The sequence below is a fragment of the Camelus bactrianus genome, chromosome 1, assembly GCF_048773025.1.
Source record: "Camelus bactrianus isolate YW-2024 breed Bactrian camel chromosome 1, ASM4877302v1, whole genome shotgun sequence".
NCBI classification, from domain to species: Eukaryota; Metazoa; Chordata; class Mammalia; order Artiodactyla; family Camelidae; genus Camelus; species Camelus bactrianus.
Genome location: NC_133539.1, coordinates 3,724,973 through 3,749,035, shown reverse-complemented (window position 1 = coordinate 3,749,035; position 24,063 = coordinate 3,724,973). Strand labels below are relative to the sequence as shown.

Below are 24,063 nucleotides of genomic sequence, written 5' to 3'. Positions count from 1 at the left end.
TCCCCGCTCTCTGCCGCGCGGATGGGGCAGCCTACCGGCCGTCGGGCTCCGAGCAGAAGTCGGGAGGAGGGCTTGAGGGAGGGGGAGGCCCTGGGGAAGGGAGCTGTGTTTAAATGCAGATGCCTTTTGTTGCATTCGAAGGGGAAAGGCAGCTCCCTGCAGGCTTTCCTGGTGGGGGTGGAAGGACTCCAAGGACCCGGGGAGGGAGACGGGCGCCTGCTTCACGGGTGATGGAGAGTCCCTGACGGCTCTTCGGCAAGGTGGCTGCCAAGGTTGTCAGAGTCTAGATCTTCGTCCCCTAAACTGGCTCCTTACTCGAACTGCTCTGTGGAGAATCAGCTGAATTCCTTGCCCCCTTCCACCTGCTGACTTCGCCCCTCCCCCACGTGCCAAAAGTGGGAGGAGGTGAGGGGTGCAGCTTCCAGCTTGCTTTGTCGACTGAACCGAAAAAACAGCACAACCTAAAAGTTGAGAGTTACGTTTTATTCGGCAGACTTTCTGAGGACGCGAACCAGGGAGGCGGCCTCTCATCTCGCTCTGAGGGACGGCTCCAAAGAGGCAGGAGAGGAGCCAGGATGTATAGGAGGTTTTGCAACAAAGACCAGGTAGTCGGAACATCAAAAGATCTCTGTTAACTCAAGAAAGCCAGACCTCTCAAGTGAAGGAATTTACCGCTTTTCTAGGCGTGGGAAGGTGTGAAAGTCCGGGCTCACTGAAATCACTCCTTTGATGTGCACCTTAGCTGCCCAGGGCCAGTGTCCTGTTCTCTCCCACCCTGAGTCCCCACATGGGGCACTGTTGGGAGTGGCTGCAAAGTGGTTACAACATCCTTTGTTTACTGACTTGGCAGGTGACATTTTAAATTCACAGCTTTAAACCCGAGCAGATGAGGGACCTGAGTGGGTTGTCAGGCAGAGATCCTTGAAAGCCTGTTGATCATTATTTAACACTCAGAGGGAGCCCCTCGTGTCTGCCACATGCTGCTAGAGACCCCACTGACAGAGCCCAGGAATCCTCTCAGCCCCGGGATGGACACCCTGCAGCGCACCCAGCAGGTGAGGAGACCAGGGCAGAGGGGTGTCATGACCTGTCCTGGGTCACACAGCCAGTGAACCTGTGGCAGAGACAGGAACCTGGCAGCCTGGCTTACATCACATGATTCCGGCCCAGCAGGTGAAAGACGTCAAAGATGAGTGGTGTGTATGTTAATCCTGATGCAGGAAAACAGGCGTGGGGCGTGAGGAGGGCCGTGTCCCAGGCTTCCGTTGAGCCCCTGGGACGTGCCCCGCCATGTGTGGGTCCTTGGCTTCATGCAGGAAAGAATCCAAGAGCAAGCCACAGTTGAGTGAAGGTAGATTTATTCAGAGAGATACATTGAAAGGCAAAAGAAAGTCCAAGAGGTGTGGGGGTTGCGTGCTCAGATTAAAAGTAGGTACACATTCCATTGACAGAATGTGGGCCATCTCTGAAGAGGGAGAGAGAGAGGCGGCCTCCAGGCGCTGTGTTGCTAGTTTTCATGGGCTTGGTGGCTTCATATGCTAATAAGTGGAAGGGCCAGTCTAAGTAGCCTGTGGAAGGGACTGGGATTCCCAGGAATCTGGCCATTTCCCACTCTTTGACCTTTTGTGTCTAGCCTTGGGACTGCCAGGGTGCCTGTAGGCGTGTTACTTACCATGTTAATATATTTCAATGAGTGCATAACGTAGCTCAAGATCTACTAGAAATTAAATCTCCCATCATCTTGAGCCTCAAGGCCTACTGGGGGTTGAATCTTTCACCATTTGGATGTTAATTGCTGTAGCATTCCTTGAATGGCTGTGCCCTGCCCCCTTCCATTCTGTCTCAATCCCAAACTCCCAATTTATCCTACCCCTTCTCTTTTGGTAACCGTGAGTTGTTGTCTATGTCTGTGAGTCTATTTCTGGTTTGTATTTGTCAGTTGTATCATACTTAGATTCCACATATAAGTGATATCATACGATATTTGTCTTTCTCTGACTTACTTCCTTTAGAATGATGATCTCCAGATCCATCCATGTTGCTGCAAATGGCATTACTTCATTCTTCTTTATGGCTGAGTAGTATTCCATTGCATAAATATACCACATCTTCTTTATCCAGTCATCTGTGGATGGACACTTAGGTTGCGTCCATATCTTTGCTATTGTAAATAGTGCTGCTGCAAACACTGGGGTGCATATGTCTTTTTGAATTAATTTTTTTTTTTTCAGATACATACCCAGGAGTGGGATTGCTGGGTCACATGGTAGTTCCAGTTTCAGTTTTTTGAGAAAGCTTCATACTGTTTTCCACAGTGGCTGCACCAATTTACTTTCCCACAAACAGAATATGACGGTTCCCTTGTCTCCGTATCCTTGTCAACATTTGTGGGGTTTTGGGTGTTTTTGATGATGGCCATTCTAGCAGGTGTGAGGTGATAGCTCATTGTGGTTTTGACTTGCATTCCCTGATAATTAGTGATGAGCATCTTTTCATGTGCCTCTTGGCCATTTGCATTTCTTTCCAGAGCTATTTTTGACACTCGGTACCCTATGTTGCAGGTTATTTAAAAACTACATTTCTTCTAAGGAAGCAGGACAGTTTAATCCCCAAAGCTATAAATACATATTGTCAAATTAAAAACAAATGACATCTGGATGTAGAAAGGAGAGACTGTATTTGAAAGGCTATTGCAAGGGAGGGGAAGGGACTTTTCAATAGGAGAGGGGCTCTGAGCAAAGATTTACAAGCATCTCCACGTCTCAGACTGGTGGGGTTCCTGTCCCGCCCTCTGCCCTCTCTGTTCCCGCACTGGCCCATCTACTCCCCCAAACTCAAAGTTTCTCTCTCCTGGAGGACTAACGTGGGCAGAGAGAATGAACCTGTCTGTGGTTCTTACCTGAAAAAGAGGCCTAATTGCGTTGACTTTGCTTTTTGTGTAAAATAACGGGTGGTTTACTTGTAGCCTATGAAACGAATGGTTAAAGATTACTAAGGTTTTGTAGGTCCTAGAAGAAAATTAGCAAGTTGCTCATTTACTAAAAATGCAGAAGCCCAGAGTGTCTCCTGCTTCCCCTAAACTCAAGAGGCTGCCCATGTCCTCGGAGATAGGGGACACTGGCTGTTAGAGACATTTTCATATGAGAAAATCCAGAAAAGGTTTAATGACCCAGAAGAAATAGTCAAAACTCTACTTAAAATATAAAATGTTTTAATTTCATTACACACCATAAAATATCAGACACCACCTGTATAAATTCCAGCTGACCATATTGCTGACTTTTCACGCTCCCTTTGGATGAAGCCGTTTTGTTCCAACTTGTGACTTACAAATTTGTCATCCAGTTTCCCCGCCATGGAAGCCACCGCTTTCTAGCTGATAGTTTTCCGGGGTACTCATGTGGTTTTTGGTTTGTCTGTCTAATTTCTTTGAGTTACAGCAAGCTGGCTCAGGCAGAGGGCTGTCACTAGAAACTATCCCAAACTGAATCTGTTGACAAAACATTAGAACATTGTTTCTTTTTCATTCCTTTTGTAGGTGACTTTACATAACCTAGATACCCTTCTGTTTTTAATGTGGTCTTTAAAAGGCTTATTTAACACCCTGGGTCCCTGAGTGTGAGGTCATACCTTCTGGAATAATTCCGTCTCTGTCTTTTCTTCTTTATCTTCTGTGAGTGATTCAACCAGGTGACTACTCCAAGCATCCCAACCAACCCCTGATCCAGGTCATTTCAGGTTATTGTGCTTCCAGGGAGAAGAAGCTGGCTTTTTGTAAAAAGAAAAAAAAAAAAGATCTGGTGTTATATTTCACAATAACAACATTACTTTAAAAAGCAATTATGAGTGCCTTACAATGTGAGAAACTTAATAAGAACTTAAAGAGAAGACAACCTGATCTTTACTGGGGGTTGAATTTTTTAGGGAAAACGCTTATTTAGGGATCTGTGCTCTGATGGTGATTTCCAGAGGTTTTTATTTCTTGGCATCATTTGTGTTGTGTTGAGTTGGCAGTTGTTTTCAGTTGCCGCTATCAAGCTGTTACTGTTTTGTTAAGCTTTTTAAATTATCAATTTAACTTATTTTGAGTTGTTTGGTTATTTGAAGAGTGGTACAGCCATAGGATTTTTGGTCTAGAATTTTCTAATAACTAAACCCTGTGCCTTGGACTTCATAGGTGTTCCCCAAACCCTTCCTGATGGGCAGATGTGGATGGAGACCGCACGCCCAGGGAGCTTGTTGGGGCCGTAACGATGTGCTGCCTGTGAGTCTGCACAAATTAAAGTGTCTGCAAAATTCTCTCAAGATCAGTATGCTGAAACCGCCGGGGGATTTGAGACATCATCTGAAGCTTTATAGATAGAGCGTTGTTAACAATATCGAGCACCATGCAGACGTTGACATCCTTCTCCAGCGAAGGCATAAATCAATGATTCAGATACACTTCTAGGGCAAGTTGAATATTTACCTCTCTCCATTTTTGCTGTTGTTTTCACCAAGTTTTTCCTGCTGCGGAATGACAGTGGGCAGATGTTGGTAGCCTTCTGGGTCTTTTGCGCTAATTAAATTCAGATTGGGAGCAAAAGAGATTGTGAGATTTGTGATCTTTAAATTCTATTCTCCTTTGGATTTCTAGGCGCCCGGGAGATATATGCACAGTGGAGAGTGCAGCTATGTGCACATACACACACAGGAGTTCACACACATGCCCACATGCCAAAGCACACGCACGCTTATGGGCTCAGGTGTGCACACCCAGCTATATATACATATGCATTCATTTTGCTTCATATGTGTACCTGTGCTCAAACCTGATCACACACACACACACACACACACACACACACACACATCTGTCATCCTTTGTTTTCTTTTCTACAACTCTGTTCTCTAGGTCAAGATACCCCCAGGAGAGCAGGTAAAGCTTTAAATTTTTGTTTGCTTGTTTTATTGAAGCATAGTTGATTTACAATGTTATGTTACTTTCAGGTGTACAGCAAAGTGATTCAGTTACACATACATATATATATTCTTTTTCAGATTCTTTTCCATTAGGGAAAAGCTATTACAGGATATTGAATATAGTGCCCTGTGCTGTACAGTAGGACCTTGTTGTTTATCTTTTTTATATACAGTAGTGTGTATATGTTAAATTTTTTAAATTAAGCTTAAGCTTTATTAAATGCATATGCCCCGTATATAGTCATCTTTTTATTGTTGTATACGATGATCTAAAATGGTTCATGTAACTGCTCATTTTTCTTCTCACGAAGACAAGTACTTAAGTGATAAATCTGGAAACAAAAATCACCTCAAGGTTCAGTTCCACAGGAAAGGACAGAGGGTGTGATACACAACACTCGGCACTCAGGCTGCCTTTGGCCTGTCATAAGCCATCCTCCAAGGCTCTGAACATTGTCCTTGGACTGTTGCCATGGCCACACCAAGTCAGAGGGGCCACGCACAGAGCGGTGCCTGATGGTGGCCACTGCCTCCCCACCCGGCGTGGATGTCCTCATGGGACACCAGATCATGTTCAGTCTTCAAAGCAACACTGTGATATTCATTCTGTTTCAGGAAAGGAGACTAAAGGCATTTTGTGTGTTGGCTGTAGTCTTGGATTTGGGGACTTATGAAGGGTTTAGGAGCCATTACTTTCAAATAAGAGGTATCTTCTGAACCACAAAATTCTGTAGACTGCAGAGCCACGTGGTCAAGGGAGTTGTCATGGAAACACACCTTCAGATTCACCATGTCCTCCTCTGTCCTCTCCAAATGTGGCAGAGAGGATGGTTATCTCCTTGTCACTCATCCCACCCCTGCCGCATTGTGGCAGCAGCCCTACGATTGGCGGGTGGGTCTCAGAGCTAGGGAATCTAAGCCAATCATAGAAACTCCAGCTTCTTCAACAGCAATTGGTCAGAACGACCTTGTCTAAGCCAGTCAACACATGGCATTTCCTTGGTGGAGAGGGACTGGCTCAGGAATGGACGTGAGACTGACTACGGCCAGTGAAACATCCAGGGAAGTTGGCTGGTGGCTTCTGGAAAAGATTCTGTATTGTCTAAAGAGATGGCCTCTTTCTCTCTCACTGGATGTTACCGTGGACTCACAATGACTGCCCACAACCATCTGACAGCCAACCACCTTCAGGAGGGAGCTCATACTCTGGATGGCAGATTGGAGACACAAAAAGGCCCTGATCTCTGGTGACTTTTTTTCAGGCAAATTCCCAATAGGTGGCACGTTGAAATAGGAATGATCTGAAGAGAGTTTAATAAAGCAACTGCTTGAAAAAGTGCAGAAGAGTTAAGTTCAATGCCCCCGTAAAGATAGTACCAGTGGGGGGTGCTGTCTCCTCCTGCCTTCTGCCCCCGCCCCCAACTCCACCAAGTCCTGAAAGAGAGGAGGAGAAGTCTGGAACCTGGAGGCAGAGGGGCTCTGTGGGGATGGCCTTCTCAGAGGGGTTGGGCCCGTCCGTGGGCTGCAGCCGGCCTGCGGGGGTCCCTGCAAGGGGGGAAGTGGGAGAGGAGATACCGTCCTCACTCCCCTCTCCTGTTGGGCTCTCCTGCTCATGTTCCTCATTAGCCAGATTTCGCTGGGAGTCTGTCCGGCAGCACAGGGAGGGCTGGGACAGTCTGGAGGGGCAAGTGGAAACTTCCAGCGCAGTGTAGGATGATCGGGCAAGAACTGCCGGACGTGCAGCTGCAGGACAAGTAACTTTCCTTGTTTTAAAGTTACTTTAAATTGGGCTTTCTGTTTCTTGCACCCCAAAGTATCCTAACAGACATAAAGTATTTTATGTGCACATTTAAAAAAAATGTTATGGGCACAAAACTGAATGAGGAAACTCAAGAGAAGAGGCAGAAGCTACCAGCCTATTGGTGTCCAGGCCCTGACACAGGCAGGGCCACCAGGACTTCACGCCCTAAATGGGAAAGGACACCAGAGGCACCCGGGAGCCAGCTCACACTAGGGAAGAAAGAACAGGAGCAGGGCTTCCTCCCGTGAACAGAAAGCGGGACTGCTTTTGGCAAGGGCTGCTTGCTTGACCTGGGAAGGTGGTGGAGTTGCAGGTGAGTTAACCATGAGCCTGCCAGCAGTAACAGGATGCCAGGAGGAAGAGGAAGCCAAACAAACAAACCAGCAGGAGACGCAAAATCATGTTTCAAAGTGTAGGGGAAAGAAATGCCTTGAAAACATTTCCAGTAAGTGTAACAACGGGAAGGATGCTCCGAGGAAATCCAGAGTTCAGCAGTCATCAAAGGACTTTAACATGCTGTGTGTGCCCTTCAATGAGACAGAGGGAAGGACCAAAACAGAAATGACCAAAAATTAGGATTCTGTGAAATGACTCAAGCAGCTGTCAATCAAGAAGAAGTGGATAAAAGAATGGACACTTGGAAACCCTGGAATTTAGAAAATAAAATCAATATTGAGATAAACAACTTAATACACAGGATAAACCCTAACGTGGACACAGTTAAAGAGACAATTAGTGAAACAGAAGATTGTACCAAGGAATGAATGCCGGCGGGACAGAGATAAACAGATAAAAAATGGGGAAGAGACTTAAATAACATGGCCATGAAATGAGACCCTGCAGCACGCATCTGATAGCAGGTCCAGGACTAGAGAATACGGGAGAGAACGGAGGAGCTCTCCAACTTGTCCTAGAAGGGAATTTTCCAAAGTTGAAGAAAGATATGGGATTCCAAGCAGAAAGATAACACAGAGAAGCAAGTAGGAGAATAAAATAAGCCCACAGTCAGATGCATCGCAGTAAAAATGCAGAACAAAGGAAAAGAGAAAATCTAAAGGGTGGCAGAGAGGAAGAAGGTAGGTGGCCTACACAAAGGAATGATAGACTAAAAGCTGACACCTCAATATTCAGGATAGAAAACAGTGAGTGGAAACTTCAAAAGGCAGAGGAAAACGACCTTCAACCTGGAATTCTATCAACAAGCAAATGGTTATGAAGACTGAGCGCAAAAGAACAACTTCAGACTTATTAAGAGTGAAGAGTTTAACGGAGGCTTTTGATGAAGGAACTACAAAGTCAGTGACTCTCCACCTTGGATACCCACGGAAGCACCTGGGGAAAACCCTAAACTCCAGTGCCCGGGCCACGCTCCGGAAGCAGGCGTTGGTAGTTTTCGGGCTCGCTAGGTCGTGCCAACGTTCAGCCAAGACTGAAATCACTGTGCTACCTAGTAACTTCAGGAAGAAGGAAAGCAAATACAGGGGAGGTTAAAACAAGAGCACGGGAATCAGTAAACCGCATCAGCTAATGCAACTCGCTATTGTCTGGGGGAAATTAGGACTCCTGGCAACAGCTTCGTTGGTTCTGGTGAGACAGCTATTGGAGAATCTGAATTTCACTTGGTTCATTCTATCCCAGGTGAATTTTTCTCATTCATTTGCCAGGGAATTTACATCTGTTTGGGGGAGAAGGCGCAGTTCAGAGGTGTGATTCTATGACGGGGTGGACTGCAGTCTGGCTGCCTGTTGGGAATACCTGGGGAATGTTTTAAACCTGTTAGTGCTTGGGGTTCACTCCCTGGGGTGCTGCTTTGATCAATAAGGGGTGAGGCCTCTCTGATAGGAGCTTTCAGCCAAGTTTGAGGATCCCTGAATTAGGGATTCTCTGGGCCAAGGACCAAGAAGCATTGAGTCCAGTGAACTGTACTGAAGCCTCTTAGAAATAATGGGTCGCTGAGCCCTTGAGAAGGTATAAAGATGGCTCATTTTCACAATTATCTTAGATAAAGAATTCGTGCATGAACCACATTCACACTTTCTGAACTTTGGCACTGTCTAGAGAATTCATGATTAATTTAAATAATTGCTCACTCATATTTTTTTTCTGAGCTTACTTCCGCTTTTCCCAACTGGAACGACTGGTAGCTCACTGGAGGCGGATGGTGGCTCAGAACTCTTATCTCAGCTGTGGTTTTACTGGGGGAACTTTGGACAAATCAGTTTGTTGTTCATTGTTTGGTGAGGTTATCTCCGGGAAGCCCATGTGTATGTATGTGCGGTTATAAAATAATTTGATAATGGGTTCTCGAGAAAGCATTGAGTGGTTTCGGAAGATAAGGCGATTATCTGGGGCTTCCACAGATGCCTAGTGACTTTTGTCCAAGTGCTTCATTTTAATCGATTTCAACGAGCACTTACGTGGAGTGTTCCCTGTGCGTGGACTCTTGCCCTGCCGTAAACAAGCCCAGAAAGGGTAAGAAAACATCCGTGGCCTGAAGCCTGGAGTCAGTCTCAATCACCATTCTTGGAACAAGCCCTGCAAACGTGAACACCTAAGGAGTCAGACGATGACACTGGGAACCGGAAGGCAAGCTGATAGGAGAGGGTTTACCCGGGGGCTTAAACCGCCATGCCCGTGGACGCGGCAGTCTACGCCCGTGGACACAGCTGTCTACACCAAGGGCATTTCTGGGCTGACTTAGGTGAGCATTTTTCACTAAAATAGGATAAGAGCTGGCCAACCTGGATGGGTTTGACTTTTATAAGTCAGACTTTGCCGCCCAGCTTGTTGTTGTTTTCACACCTGAACGTGCATGAAACCCCCCTAAGCCTGTGGTGTTAAAATGCAGATTCCCGGCGGGGTACAGCTCAGTGGTGAGCACAGGCTTAGCATGCCAGAGGTCCTGGGTTCAATCCCCAGTGCCTCCGTTAAAAAAATAAATAAACCTAATTACCTTCCCCCCCAGAAAAGCTTAAAAATGCAGATTGCCTGGTCTGACCCTCTGAGGCTCCGAGTCAGCGGGTTTGGGACGGGGCCCAGGAGTCTGCATTTTAAACCAGCCTCCCAGGACAGCTGTTGCAGGTGGGGCGGCCACACTCTGAGAAACGCCACACACCACTCCCTGCAGGTTTGGCCACTTCCTCCCGCGGCTCCCCCCTCCCCCCAGCAGCAGGTGCTTCGGCTGCGTCTCTCCTAATGCTGACATCCTTGGGGTCACTTCCCCGATGCCCTGAAATCCACCGCACACCTGAGTAACTGCTACAAGAACAGGAAACGATGATTTACCACCGGTCCTTTCCCAGAACACTTCACAAGTACCGATGCTGCTTTGCTGGAGACTTGGTGGCCTCGGGTGACAGCTGTCACCATGAAAACTGTCACCCAGTTGCAGGTCGAGGGGCCCATGACTGTCGGCGCTGCCCAGGGACCCAGCTAATGGCATGCTGCTGCAAGAGCTGGGCCATTCGTGTGTGTCCAAGGAGCATGGAGCGCCTTGATTCCTCACTTCACACATGGGGAAACAGGCTTTCAAGGCTACTGGTTCCCCAGGTCCCAGCACCGGGGCAGAGCCCAGCCTGTGCTCAGACCTCTGCTCCATCCCCTCTGTTCCACTCAGCCCCACTCCTTTCTTCCTTGCTTCACCAGACTCTTCCTGGTCCAAATTCTCCCATGATGGGTGACCTTGGACAGCCAGCATCCCACATCCTGAGCGCTTCCGTCGGCACAGAACATCTGGGATTGGCTGACTCTCTGGACCAGCAAACTCACACAGTTGGAGTTTGTCCGAAGCCGAGGTCTGTGGCCACAGTGAGATGGGGAAAGGCCCCCAGACCCCCTGTAGTAGATTGGTTCTACCTGGGGCAGAATTGGTCACCTGACTCCAGGCAGTTTTCCTGAATAGAATCTGGCAGGGCTGCAAACACGACTCTTATCTAAGGGTAAGGAGTGCACAGCGCTGGCTTGCTCCCTCTCTCTCTCCCTGCCCCCCTTACCCCCCTTACCCCCCCAACACCTCCTAGATTAGGGGCTTTCAAGGTCAACTCTGGCCCAGATCACAGTAGTTCTGAAGAAGGGACAGGATTGTGTCCCAGGACAGCCTTAGCCTCGCCCAGCGGTATCCTCATTGCCCCCCAAACCAGGCGGACAGGGAGAGCCAGGGATGAATTGAGGCCCCCACTGTGGTGGCCAGAATGAGCCTTTGTCCCCTGGGTTCCTAGGGCCCATGGCCAAGGGCACAGACCACTGAAGCCCCAGCAGGATCGACAGTCGCCTTGGGCAGGTGACTCAACTCATGGCTCACAGCATTTTGCATTTTAACCAAAATCCAGTGTTGGCAGAGTTTGTCTTACAGATAAGAAAGTAAACTTAAAAAAAAACCAAACAAACCCAACAATCAGCCCATAGGACAGAGAATTATGAACCGTTGCCCTCATTGTAGCTCCTCCCCAACCCAAAACTCCTAAAGGGCTGGGCTTGTTTATCCAACGAAACACTGCCTTGGTGGGTCACCAACGCTGGGGCGTGGCACCTACAGGCAGCAGATGCTGTCCACTCTGTCCCCTGTGGCCCTGTGTCTGCTGTGTCCACTCTGACCTCACTATGGTCTGAATGTCTGTGTCCCCCAAATTTATATGTTAAATCCCCCAAAGCGATGGTGTTGGGGAGGCGGTTGGGGTTAGGTGGTTGGGCGGTGGTTAGGTGTCCAGCAATTTCCATCGAAGTCTAGATGGACACCTGACGGCTGGACACGGGGGCAGGGGGCTGTGAGAAGCTGCGGGCTCGGGAAGTTTGCCAGGAAGGCGGGAAAGAGATCCTGCAGGACCTGGAGGGAGCCAGGTCAGGGAAGAACCCCAGGGGTGGCGCATCCCCAGGTGACTGCACCTTCCGCGGGGGTGGGATGAGGAAGGGGAAGGAGTAGCACCACCGAGGAGTGAGAGGCAGCGAGGAAGCTGGGAAGGGACGAGGAAAAGAGGCATCCGCCTGGGGCTGAGGGGGAGCGTTTTCACTCGGGAATATTTGCAACAGGTGCCTCTCCCTTCTCTCTCCCTCTCTCTCTTTCTCTCCTGAAATGAAAGATTAGGGAAAGGCAACAATTCCAAATTGCCTTTTTCTACTATGCTTCATTGTACATACCTTCCAGAAAGAAATAGATACTAACATTCTCTCTGATTTTAGACTTGATACATATTTTCAGCTTAAGGACCGTGCTTTCCTGGTAAGTGAGTGTTTACAAATTCACATTTAGGTTCATCCTGGATTGACTCACCGTCTCTTTTCGGACAGAGGCCGGCCAGGTGCATGGGGTTTGCAGTCAGACCTGAACTCAGCGTGCACCCCAGGTCTGGCTTTTCCAGCGGTGACTCGGGTCCTCTTCACCTCTCCCCAGTCAGTAAATCATTGTTGCCATGTCATAGGAAATGCCCAGAATGCACTTGCCCCATCCGTGACACCTTTTTGTATTTCTCCAGTGAGTGTAGCAAAATGCGCCGTTTCCAGGGGTGACTCATGTGGCATGTGAGTCACTGGTCCATGGAAAGCAGAGCAAAGGGCAGCTCCCCCAATGCCAGGCTGCTTCCTTGTTGCTCATCTGTTGGGTTTTCTTTTCCTCGGCTTTTTCTTCAAATGGTTTTCGACAGGTGTTTAGTGCAGTGTGACTTCCTCGGGGTGCCCCCTCTCCTTCCCCAAGCCTTCTTCCTTTTGCATAACTTATCATCCCCAGTGGCTCCAAGATAACCACCCCTATTTCCTGCTGCCGAAAAACTGCCCTTAACACGCAACACGTTTCCTTTTTCCCCGTCACTCCTCTCCTTTCCCCAAAATTCTGCTGTGAAGTACATCCCCCGGATAACACAGTTCGGCTGGTGGTATTGTGAGCTGGAGGGTCCCCGTCTGGGAAACATAGGCAGGTTGCTGTGGGATGATGTCTCTCGTGGTCTTTCAAACAATTGTCAGCGGGCCTTTCAAATTCCTTCTCCCAAAGGCTGTGTCCAAACCGGGCTGGGTTTGGGGACCCCTCTCCAACGACCCAAAGCTCGGTGTGGGGCCCACTCACTCTAATTCAGTTTTAGATATGACGTTATTTATTAATTTCTTGGTGTAATAAAAGTGACCACTGTACTCCAATGTCGAAGAATGGAGAAAACACCAATTTTATTTTCTTTCTTTTATCAAAGTGTAGTTGATTTACAATATTGTGTTAGTTTCTAGTGTACAGCAAAGTGACTCAGTTATACATGTATACATATTCTTTTTCATTATGGTTTATTATAGGATGTGGAGTACAGTTCCCTGTGCTGTACAGTGGGACTTTGTTGTTTGTCAATTTTATATGGAGTGGTTTGTATCTGCTGATCCCAAATTCCAACATATCCCTCCATGGTTCCCTTTCCCTTTTGGTAACCATAAGTTTTTTTCTATGTCTGTGACTCTCTGTTTCATAAGTAAGTTTATTTGTGTCCTATTTTAGATTCCACATATAAGTGATATCACATGATATTTGTCTTTCTCTGTCTGACTTATTTCACTTAGTATGATAATTTCTAGGTCCATCCATGTTGCTGCAAGTGGCATTATTTCATTCTTTTTTAATGGCTGAGTAGTATTCCACTGTATATACACCATATCTTTATTCATGCATCTGTTGATGGACATTTAGGTTGTTTCCACATCTTGGCTATTGTAAATAGCGCTGCTGTAAACATTGGGTTGCATGTATCTTTTTGAAATAGAGTTTTCATCTTTTCTGGATGTAAGTCCAGGAGTGGGATTGCTGGATTGTAGGATAAGTCTATTTTTAGTTTTTTAAGGAACCTCCATACTGTTTTCCACAATGGCTGCACCAAACTGCATTCCCACCAGCAGTGTAGGAGGGCTCCGTTTCCTCCACACCCTCTCCAGCATTTGTTATTTGTAGACTGAGAAAATATCGATTTTAGGGTGACATTTAGATTTAATGCATGCAGTCATATGGGGAAAGAGGAGAAAATGAAGAGACTCTGATGTCTGAGCATGTCCCCTTCCTGATAAAACCAGTGGTTTAGAACGAGGACAAACCCCCGAAGGAAGCTGCTCCACCCCCTAGCCCGTGCGCCCTCTCCCTGCTCCTCCCCTCCCCTCACGCTCACTGCACGCTCTCTCTCGCCTCAGGAGTCCCACACGTGCTGTTGCTTCTACCTGGACACTCTTCCCACTGCTTCACCTCATTGACACGGCTGAATCAACCTGAGCTCTGGCCTCAAAGCCCTCGTCCCTTGGGGAATCTTTCCCTGACCTCCAGAGGGGCTCACATCTCCAGGGTTCATGCTTTCACAGCACCCACACCCTTTGTGGGTGGTCCGTGGGGCCAGATGACATCTGTCTGCAGCGTTCTCTCTACACCTGTCCCTGCCCAGGTGAGCAGCACGGCCCATGCAGAGGCCAGACGAAGGACGCGCCGTCCTAAGTGCTTGATACGTTTACCACAGTGAGTGTCCACAGCAAACCTCAGGGGCTGCCACCAGCCCGTTTTATGAATAAGGAAGCTGAGGCTTAGGGGTAGTAAACACGTTGCCCAAAGGCCAGTGGCTGGTGCGTGTGGGAGCCCGAATTCCAGGAGCTCTTCGCCACTGAGCTAAAGATCCCCCAGCTTTTCCTTAAATTAGATCTGGCTGTGGCTGAGTTATCCCAATAGCTGCCCTACCGTTGGCTTCCCTCTGAACTCCCTGAATCCTGATTTGTAACCTGAACTGCAAAGGGGCAAGGGAGCCCTTCTGGCCTTTTCCTGGGAGGAAAGGACAGCCCTCTAGCTGTCCCCTGTTTTCTACTCAGTTATCTAAGTGGGGCTCTCTCAGAGCTAGCAGGACCTCAGCCTTGGGAACCCTTGTGGGGGCAGGGGCCCACACGGAGGTAAAGCATGTCCTGGGTCCTGCCACATAGGGGAGGGGATTTCGTCTGCTTCTTCAGTGAAATTAAATGAATGACCGTGGAGGAATGAGTGAGGGCCAATAATAGCCTGGGGGCCACTTTTAGAGATGAGTTTCTCTGTTAAAGGGGATTCTCTTATGACAATCCTTATCAGTCCTTTACACTTAAGTGAGAATTAGTAATAGCTTGCCCTCCTCCTACCCCACTGGCTGTATAGAAAAAAGAAGGTTTGGGGGAGAACCTGGGTTCCAAAGGCTGAGGGATTTAAAGTGCCAGGAGGGAATGGAAGGGTCCTGAAGACAATCTGTGTTCACTTTGCCATCTTTGCTGGATTGGCCTTGCCTCCCTTGTAAGCCCCAGAGAAGAAATCTGGTACCTAAGAGCCACAGAAACACCTAATTTGGCTTTAGGATCGACTCTCACCTGCCTAATCCCTCCTCTGGGACGGATGACAGTGAGCTGCCGGCCCATGGGCCATGGTGTGTGTGCAGCAGTCCCTCTGGGGACCCCAAGAGTCTCCGCTTATGCCTGAGATCGGCCCTCTCTGAGGGCATCCCCCTGGAGGGAGAAGAGCACACCTGCGGCCAGGGCCCCTCTGGTACCCGTGGCCTTGGCCCTGGATTCCATCTCCTCGGGCCGAGCGGCCAAGGGATCTCAGCAGTTGCTGTTTGGGACCAGGATGTCACAGTGAACCAAGAAAGTGACCTGCCCTGGGGGCTTGAGCCACCTCCAGGGAGTGTGTGTTCATTTCAGGATCAGCACAGTGTTGTGCAGAGACCGCGCACTGGCGTTTCCCGGCCCTGCAGGAACCGCCTGTGCGGCCACTGCAGCTGGACCTCCACTTCTCTGTGGGGGCTCCCGCGGGGAAGTCTAGTCCCCCAGACCGAGGCCTCCCTCCTGGGGCCAGCCCAGCCCCAGGTTCTGCTTCCCAGACCCATCACAGACCCTGCTACCCGCCCGCATCCTCCTAAGTTCACTGTCAATTGCCTTGAACTCAGCTTCGAGAGCAAACACTACATGGACGTGTTGACCCCATCTTTCTACAGCAGCAGGTCCAGATTTAGGGTACAAACTGTGGTTCTGAACACTCCGGAGCCATGGGCCCCATAAGCCAGTTGTAAATGTTGATGAGACCAGAAAAGCCTGGATGACAGTACAGGACCAGAGGAGACAGAGACTGGTGGGTGGCCTTCCAGGAGGAGGACAGAAGCCGGGCAGGTGGACGGGTGGCCTTCCTCCAGGCCGGTGGGGGGAAGGGTGGGGGGGAAGCAGGGTTGGGGAGGGAGCCACCGAGGGATGGGGGTGCCCTCTGGCCTCAGCCCTCTCTGGGCGGATCCAGCTGACATTACTCTGAATAGCATTTTAATTGTAGCCGGGCTCCAGCATATTTTACAGCGCTTTAAAATGCTGGATTCATTTCACACCGTTCTCGTAAAGTAGATGGGAGTGCTATTTTCATTTTATGGAATGAACTGAGCAAACACCCCTGGACCATAACGTCACGGAACCAGTCAGCACCTGAGCGGAGAGGTTAATTCCAGAACTGCTGGTTCCCAGGGTGCAGGTGAAACCCAGGGGATGGGTTCCTCTAGGCGGGCCCTGGGCTGCTCCCTTTCCCCTCCCAAGTGCAGACCCCACCCCTGGGCCCCACCTGTGATGAGCGACACTGAACAGAGGGGCCCCAGAAGTGGCAAGAGGAGAGACGCAGGTGGAAAGGGGCCAGGGAGCTGGCGGGGCAGCTGCGCCCAGGAGGCTCCCGGAGGCGCTGACTGCAGGGAGAACCCCCCTCAGCTCCTCCTTGGCCATCCTCCTCCCGAGGTCCCCGCTCGGAGCACAGGTGGGTTACCCAAACACTCTACTCATCACCTCCTCCCAGAGCACCCGGGCGTCATCCACTCCCCTCTCCTAAATTAAGCCTAATGGTCACCGGGACAACAGAGGGGTGGCCAGGTCACTCTGGCCCTGGAGCACATTAATCATAGACACACACCCTGGGGGCATCCAAGCCCAGTGGGAGATGGTGTCTCTCCTGCAGCCCTGGGGACTGTCCTTCCCAGTGGGGACGGGAACTCTCTGTGTTTACGTGCAGGTGGAGCAACGTGGAGCCGGAAGGCAGGAGAAAGAGTGGTGAGTCCTCCAAGGGGGGAGGCTGTGGGAGGCCTGTGCGGAAGGCTGCTGTCTGGAAAGGCTGTGCCCTCAGGTGCACGAGCAATCCACCCACCGTGGGAAGGGGACGGCCGGCAAAGGCCCCTGCTGTGGGCTGGTTCTGGGTAGAGGGAAAAATGTCTTTCATGTGAATTCATAACCACTAGGCCATTCTTCATGTGGACTTTGGGTCGAAGCCCAGCCTCATGTCTCGCTGTAAGAGGAGGTACCTGGGTCTTCTGACGTGCCGGGGAGGGAGCTTTCCCCACGCCTGAGAGGCCGTGCCCCCTGGGAATCCCTGGGAGTCAGGGAGCACACAGATGGCTGTCCCCTGGCAGCTGGAATCGCACTTCTGAACCCATCAGGGAGCAGCACCCCGCGTCTGCGGCAGGCGCTGGGCAGCACACACAGGAGTGGGGGAGCAGAGCACCTGGTCCACAGGAGGAAGAGTACGCTCCCTCTCCTTTCTTTCTGTCTGTGTGTCTCTCCCCATCTCTCTGTCTCTATCTCTGTCTGCCTGTCTGTCTGTCCCTTTGCTTTTATGATGGTGACCAGAGGATGCTGTGTTGGAGAACCAGCCAAGTAGCCAAGTCACCCAAACACAGAGCCCACAGAAGTGGATGGGAGCAGGGACCACACCCCAGGAGATGCGGACCACAGTCCCACGCAAGTCCTGTCTGGGAGAACGTGTGTGGGTGCAAACTGGGGACTCGGGGGGCTGCCAAGATCAGTAAGAGCCTCAGTTTCCTCCGGGCTGCAGGCGGGTCGCCCAGTGCAGTGTTGCGTGTCACCAGGGCTGTGTCAGCATTTGCCAAATTTCACTGTAAGTTTTCAACAACCTGGGATTCAGGTTTCCTCTTCAGGGATAGAGTTGGGTCAGGGAAGTTGGATCTAGAATGTCCTCACTGTGAGGGGCGTGGTTTTCCCACTGACTGTGGTTAAAGCCACAGGGCCTGGTCTGAAATCAGGGTTAAGCAGGGTGAGACCTGGGCATGTGGGGCGGGGGACCCTGGGGGGCCCTGGGACCCTCTTCCCCATCAAGGGGAACTCACATGCTAAAGAAGCCCCATCTCTTCCTTTTGCCTTGTAGAGCCTCACGCCCTCCTGTGTCTTCTGTTCCCAGCACGTGGAATTCTCCAGCTGGGCTGGACAGAACCTAATTTTGCCAAAAGACACCAGTGTCTGACATTCTCAGTTCTTTAAAGCAAAAGTTCTCTTAATAGTCCCTGAAGAGTGGGAGAGTTTAGCAATTAAGACTATAATTTTTGCCAGACACAGAGAAAACAGGGCTGGATGGTACGTGCCAGTCCCTCCCCACAAGGAATTGACAGCTTCTTAAAGCGCACACCTCACCGCCGGGGAGGGATCCTGGTGTCCTCACTGACCCACAGGGGCAGGCACCATTAATCGCCAACCCAGTATCCATTTCCCCGCATCCTAACAGAACTCCAGTTATGTCCAGGCAGGTAACACGTGCCGCAAAAGTACTCACCTTTTCAGACTCACCTGAAGCTAAGGGTGGTCACCTGACTCTTCTGGCAAACAAGACATAAACAGCAATCTGCTGGGACTTCTGAGAAAGCTTTTACTTCCCGGCAACAGGCACCACTCTTCCTTCTCCCATTCTTTCTTCCTCCTTGAACTGCAGAAGCAATGTCCGGAGCTGTAGCAGCCACCATACAATCATGAAGCAATATCCTGGGGGATGAAAGCCAACCTGAAGAGGGTGGAGCAGAGACATGAAAAAGGCAAGGGTCCCTGATGGCATCACTGGGTCACTGCCCAAATGGAGGGCCTCCCATGTGACTTCTTATAACAGGAGACAAAGACATTATGAAACCTGGGTTGGTCAGGGAGCATGTGATTTGCAGGGGAACGCTCCTAGGATGCACCTGAGTTTACACGGAGGCTTTGTCATCTGATCAGAAGAGACCAGGGCTGAAGGCCCTGCTGTAAAGACACAGGAGGTGACCACTGACCGGCTTCCTGGGCCAGCTTCCCCTGCTGAGGCTGAGTGTCCGGGTTCTGTGCGTCCCAGAGCCCTGCGCTGTGACCGAGCGCCCTGGGCGATCTTGGAATCCTGGGTGGGTGGTGGTCTGCTAACATGTTAGGCAACATAAAGGCAGAAGCTCAGCTTCTCTGGACCCCAGTTTTTGTTTGTTTGATTGATTCCCTTTTGTTTTTACTCTAAATTAGGCCTCCCTCCTGATCTATCCTTCTCTTTGCCCGGCTGAGGGCGGCAAGATTGCCAGTACATGGAGGTGGAAAGGGCAGGAAGATTTCACTGGAAAACTTTTCTGACTCTGATGAGATAATCATCTGTTGTTGGAGGTGGGAGCGGGTGTCCCCACGTGAAACAGAGCTGGGTTTTACCCGAGAAGTGTTTTGGTTTTCTTCCTGTTTTACAAGAACGCACACCGAGTATCACTGATGTTGGTATGAACTCAGCACCTGAGCACAAATATTTACATTCCAGGTGAGTTAGCCTCGCTCCCAGGTCTGCTGGGTCAGCTCAGGGACCAGCACGTACCCAGGAAAGAACGCCCTGGCCGGGGCCCCGGAGGCTCCGGACTCCTGAGGGTGGACACGTGAAGCCTTTGACCCGATTTGCTGGGTGAGACTCCTGAGAAATGAGAACGGTTCCCTCCTCGTGGCCCTTGCTCTGCAAATCCTCAGCCTGGGGCCAGACCCACCCGGCTGCATTCCATCCACTGACCCCGCAGCCGGACACAGGACAGAGGCCATGCGGGGACCCTCCCACTGCCTCCTTCAGGAAGAGCTGCTCCCGCCAGGCTTCCCAGAGGGCTGGCCGCCCAGAGAAATCTGAGCCCCACTGGTTGTGTAAGGCTGGGCTCCGGGGATTTGGGGGTGGGGAACCCAACAGAAACCTTTGACTCCCTGCTCTGTCCTCCCCGCCCTGCTCCCCACCCTGGCACCGCAAATCCAGCAGTGAGGAGCCGGCTCGTCTGCCCCCATAATTGTCAACAATAGAACTCCTGTTGCTACTACCCCTGTAGACAGCTCCGACTGCTCACGCACGTTGCCGGGCTGGGAGATGGAGCCGAGAGGCCGGGGCTCGCGCCTTTCCGGCGCTGGCTCCTCTGTCCTGATCCGGGCCAGCTCTCCGGCTGCACGCTCCGAGGACTCAGGGCCAGGCTGTTAATTTTGTACCTCTGTCTCGAGACATGGTGCTTGTATACAGTTAGTGCCCAATGCTTCCTCCTTTGGGATATCCTTTTTCTATTTGACTTAAGGACATGCGTTTGGCTTTGAAGGGCTTGCTCTTGCTTTTGAAACTCAAAAAGTGATCTGATGAGGCTACAATCGCTTAGGCACCTTCTTTTACCTGAGGCTTTCAGATAATTCACATCACAGGGTGTTTAATGCTCAGACTGGACCCATTTGGGGCAAAGTACTAAGGAACACACACACACGTGTGCACACACACGGCCTAGACAGGCCATGTTTTCTCAAGACTAAAGATCTCATGCACAGTAAGATACTCTATCATTTTATGAACATCTAACCAAAAGTAGTGGCTGCCACCTGAACTACGCTACGCCGTCATTTAGAAAATGTCTCCCCATTTCAGAGATGTTAAAATGTGGCTGTGAGTCCGGGAGGTACAGCAGTTAAGCATCTTGACAGGATGTGTGCTGTCATGTTAGAAAGACCAGACTTCTATACCTGAAATAGATTAAAAACCAAGATAGTCTGTACTTAAGAACTACACAGTTCGGCCCAGGGGAGACTCTTCATGGGAATTCAGAGGGGAGAAATACCAGCTGGGCGGAGGCGGATTGAGGAAGGATTTGAAAGGAAGGTGAAGTTATTTGAGCCTCGAAGAGTGAGGCTCTGAATGCAAGGAGGGGCCGGGAGGTGGCATCATGGAAGGTCCTCGGCGCTCAGGCGTGGGCAGGGAGGTGAGGCGGGGACGGGCCCGGGCAGGGGCAGCAGTGCCGGGCAGCCGTCACACTGACTGCAGCTCAGCTGTGGTGGTAGGGGTGCCCGGTCACCTGTACACAGAGCTCTTCGCACACTGTCACGTCACCATCCTCACGGCCCGGTGGTGAGGCAGGTTCCCCAGGAGCACAAGTCGTGCACTCAGTAAGTGCTTCCAGGAGAGCCTGGTAAGGGACCTGGACGGACAACCAGCTCAGGAACCGGAAGAAGGCCAAGTACCAGCTTGATCCCAGGGGGGCACCAAGTGTGCGTATGTCACGTCTCAGAGAACGGAAGCTGGGGGTGCACCTGTCATCCTGGGCTGGTGGAAGTGGGGCCCGGGAGGATGGAAATCCCCACGCACTGCAGACTTGCTAAGATGTGTGGCAAAGTGACTCCTCCAGGCAGTCCTCCAAGGAGACCTGCAGGTGAGGGTTGTCCCAGGCAAACCCACATAGAAGCCAGGAGGCGCACGGGTGTGGGGGATGGGGTCTGAGAGCATCTGGGCACAGCCCCACGGTGTTGGCCCAACAGGCATCATTACCCCCTTGTACAGGTGAAGGCGATTGAGATCTCTAAGGTGACACTTGTGGGAACTAGAAACAGGCTCTCCAACTGGAATAAAGCATTTTATGCATTTTTCCATTCAGTGAGCACTTATTTTTTCTCTACAGCCAACGGCCGAGAACTGGATTTGATTGCACAGTAAAGAAACTTGAATTAAAATAAGAGAGACAGAACCATCAGTGAGCTGTAGAATTCCTCAACTATCTTTTGTTCCCTTTGCTCTACATTAAAATAGAAAGATGGTAAGTGATAGATAGATAGATAGATAGATAGATAGATAGATAGAAAGAATAATGCCATAAGGAAAGTATAAGACAAAAAACAAGTTAGGAAAAGATGTTTACAACTTGTACCACAGAAAATGTGTTTCATCACTAATATTTAAGAGCTGCCAGAAGTCAGGGAAGGGAAAGACCAGCACATCAAGACTTTAAATGGGCGGGAGACATGAACAGCAATTCACAGAAAAAGACACGCACGTGGGCTTGAACATACAAGAAGATGCTCAAACTCATGTTAAGAGGAAGGTAAATATTTTAAAAGCTACAAAAGATACTGTTTCCCAGCTGCCAGAATGACAAAAAGTCAAAATCTTGATGACATGTGCAGTTGGAAAAACTGGACAAAAAAAAATTGGCCTTCTCATGCCCTACAGGAGTGCAAAATGGAGCAACCCAGTACACGGGGGAGTTTGACAGGATCAGGGAAAATTACTTCTTGGTCCAGAGATAAACAATAAATAATAAAACAAATTGTAGAAATTCATTGCAAAGATACACCAGCAAAGTCAGTAAACGATGTCTGCTCGTAGCTGAGTTATTCAGAACAGCCAAGTACCGGAGGAAAATCAGCTTTCCATCAATAAAACTGTGTTATGTTCACATACGGAGAGCCACACAGCCTTAAAAAGCAGTGAGGGGGTCTCCGTATACCGCTGCGGAGTGGTCCCCAGGGTATATGGGGAAGGAGAAAGGCAAGGTACCGACCAGTGTGTCTAATACGCTGCCTTTTGTGTGAAAAGGGGGAATAAACACACACGGATTTTTGGTTGCATTAAAGAAACAAGAAAAGGATAAACCAAAACCTAATGAAACTATTACTCACAGAGGAAATTTTTTAAAATTAGGTAGAGGGAACTGCGGTGAAAGGCAGACCTCAGTGAACGAATCTTACAGGGAGTAGCTGGAAGTGGTTCTTAGAACACAGGTTCCCTCCGGGGAAGTGCTGGACGGCCAGCCAGGTTGCTGGAGCCGCCCGGAGTTGACCTGTGCTACGTTGCAGGAGTCAAGCATTGAATGTCTGCAAGCTGGCTGTTACACTGCTGACAACTTCTCATCAGACATAGTCAAGATGCTGCAGGCGGAGGACTGGCTCCGGTCCAGGAACTAGGCAAGAGGTCAGATTTCTATCGAGGCGATTGCCCTCCCCTTCCTGATTGACAAGCTTTGACTTCTGTTATTTTAGGGTTTGGGAGAAGGTGTTTTGTTTTGTTTTGACAGATTTTGAAGGACATGCAGTGATAGGCTAGTAAACCGGCTTTCCAAAAAAAGGTCGTGGTTTGCGGTGTTTGCCCATTTCCTTGATGTAAATGCTCCCACCCCAGAAGGAAGACTCCTACAGTCAAGACACAAGTATGTGGTAATAGCCACCCCAGCCCTTCCCCCCAGGCACTGACTCGTGCAGCAGCTCACTGAGGAAGGGAACTGCCCCAGCATCTCAAGGACTGCTGAGCACAGAGTTCAAGTCCTGAAACACCATTATGGGCTCCCTGTCAACATGGGGAAGGTATTTAGTGTAGCCAACACTCAGCCCAGAGTGAGTCCACTGGGCCCACAGACCATCCCAGTGGTCATTCCTGTGTCCCTGGATGTATAGTGGGAATGGATGTCCTTGGTGTTTAAAAGACCCCCCACATTGATTTCTAGGCTTTGGAAGGAATGATCATATTAAGAGAGGTGGAGGTGAAGCCTCTGAATCTGCTTTCCCCCTCCCTCCCCCACCACAGGTCAAGATACTGACTCAGAATCAGCCTTGCAACCTGGGAATAATGACTGAAATTAGTGCTGCTTTAAAGACCAGGAGGATGTTGGGGTGGTTCCCATAACACCTCCTTTCACCAGTGCGGCCCCTGAAACACCCAGACAGATCCTGAAAATGACGGTGAACTACTGCAAACTCAGCCAAGGAGCAGCCCCAGCTGCAGCTGCTGTGACAGACGTGCCGTATTTGCTGGAGCAGCCTCACCCAGGACTCACCCAGGATTCAATGCACAGTAAGCACCTGCCGATTTGGTGAGCGCATGTGTAAATGAGAAATACTGCAGCCAGATCAGTAAACAAAGGATGTGGTGGCCATCAAGTCATCAGACACTGCAGCCACCGCTGACTGTGAGTCTGGCCTCTGCAGCCACCCCCAGCAGTGCACCCTGGGGAACTCAGGGTGGAAAAGAACAGGACACTGGCCCTAGACAGCTAAGGTGCTCATCAAAGGAGTGATTTCAGTGAGCCCAGACTTTTGCACCTTCTCACGTCTCGAAAGCGCTAAATTCCTTCACTTGAGAGGTCTGGCTTTCTTTAATTAACAATTATCTTTTGATGTTCCAACTATTTGGTCTTTGTTGCAAAAACTCTTATACATCCTGGCTCCTCCTTTGCCTCTTTGGAGCAGTCTATTATAGTGATCTGAGAGGTCAATTTTGGGGCTCGAGTTCTCAGAAAATCTGCTGAATAAAACATAACTCTCAA

General features: G+C 49.9%; 1 long non-coding RNA gene across 7 annotated transcripts; it reads left to right on the top strand.

Moving 5' to 3' along the window:
- LOC123611748 (uncharacterized) lies at positions 1–24,063 on the top strand. Of its 7 annotated transcripts, none has more exons than XR_012501726.1 (9): positions 1–1,055; positions 13,910–14,154; positions 16,755–18,558; positions 19,007–19,141; positions 19,287–21,180; positions 21,427–21,561; positions 22,601–22,715; positions 22,819–22,950; positions 23,325–24,063. It is a non-coding gene; the product is annotated as an uncharacterized LOC123611748 (long non-coding RNA). The 7 variants fall into 7 exon arrangements; XR_012501729.1 differs by lacking the exon at positions 1–1,055 and adding an exon at positions 6,996–10,557; XR_012501711.1 differs by lacking the exons at positions 1–1,055; positions 13,910–14,154 and adding an exon at positions 15,981–16,502 and having other exon boundaries at positions 16,755–16,792; positions 17,366–18,558.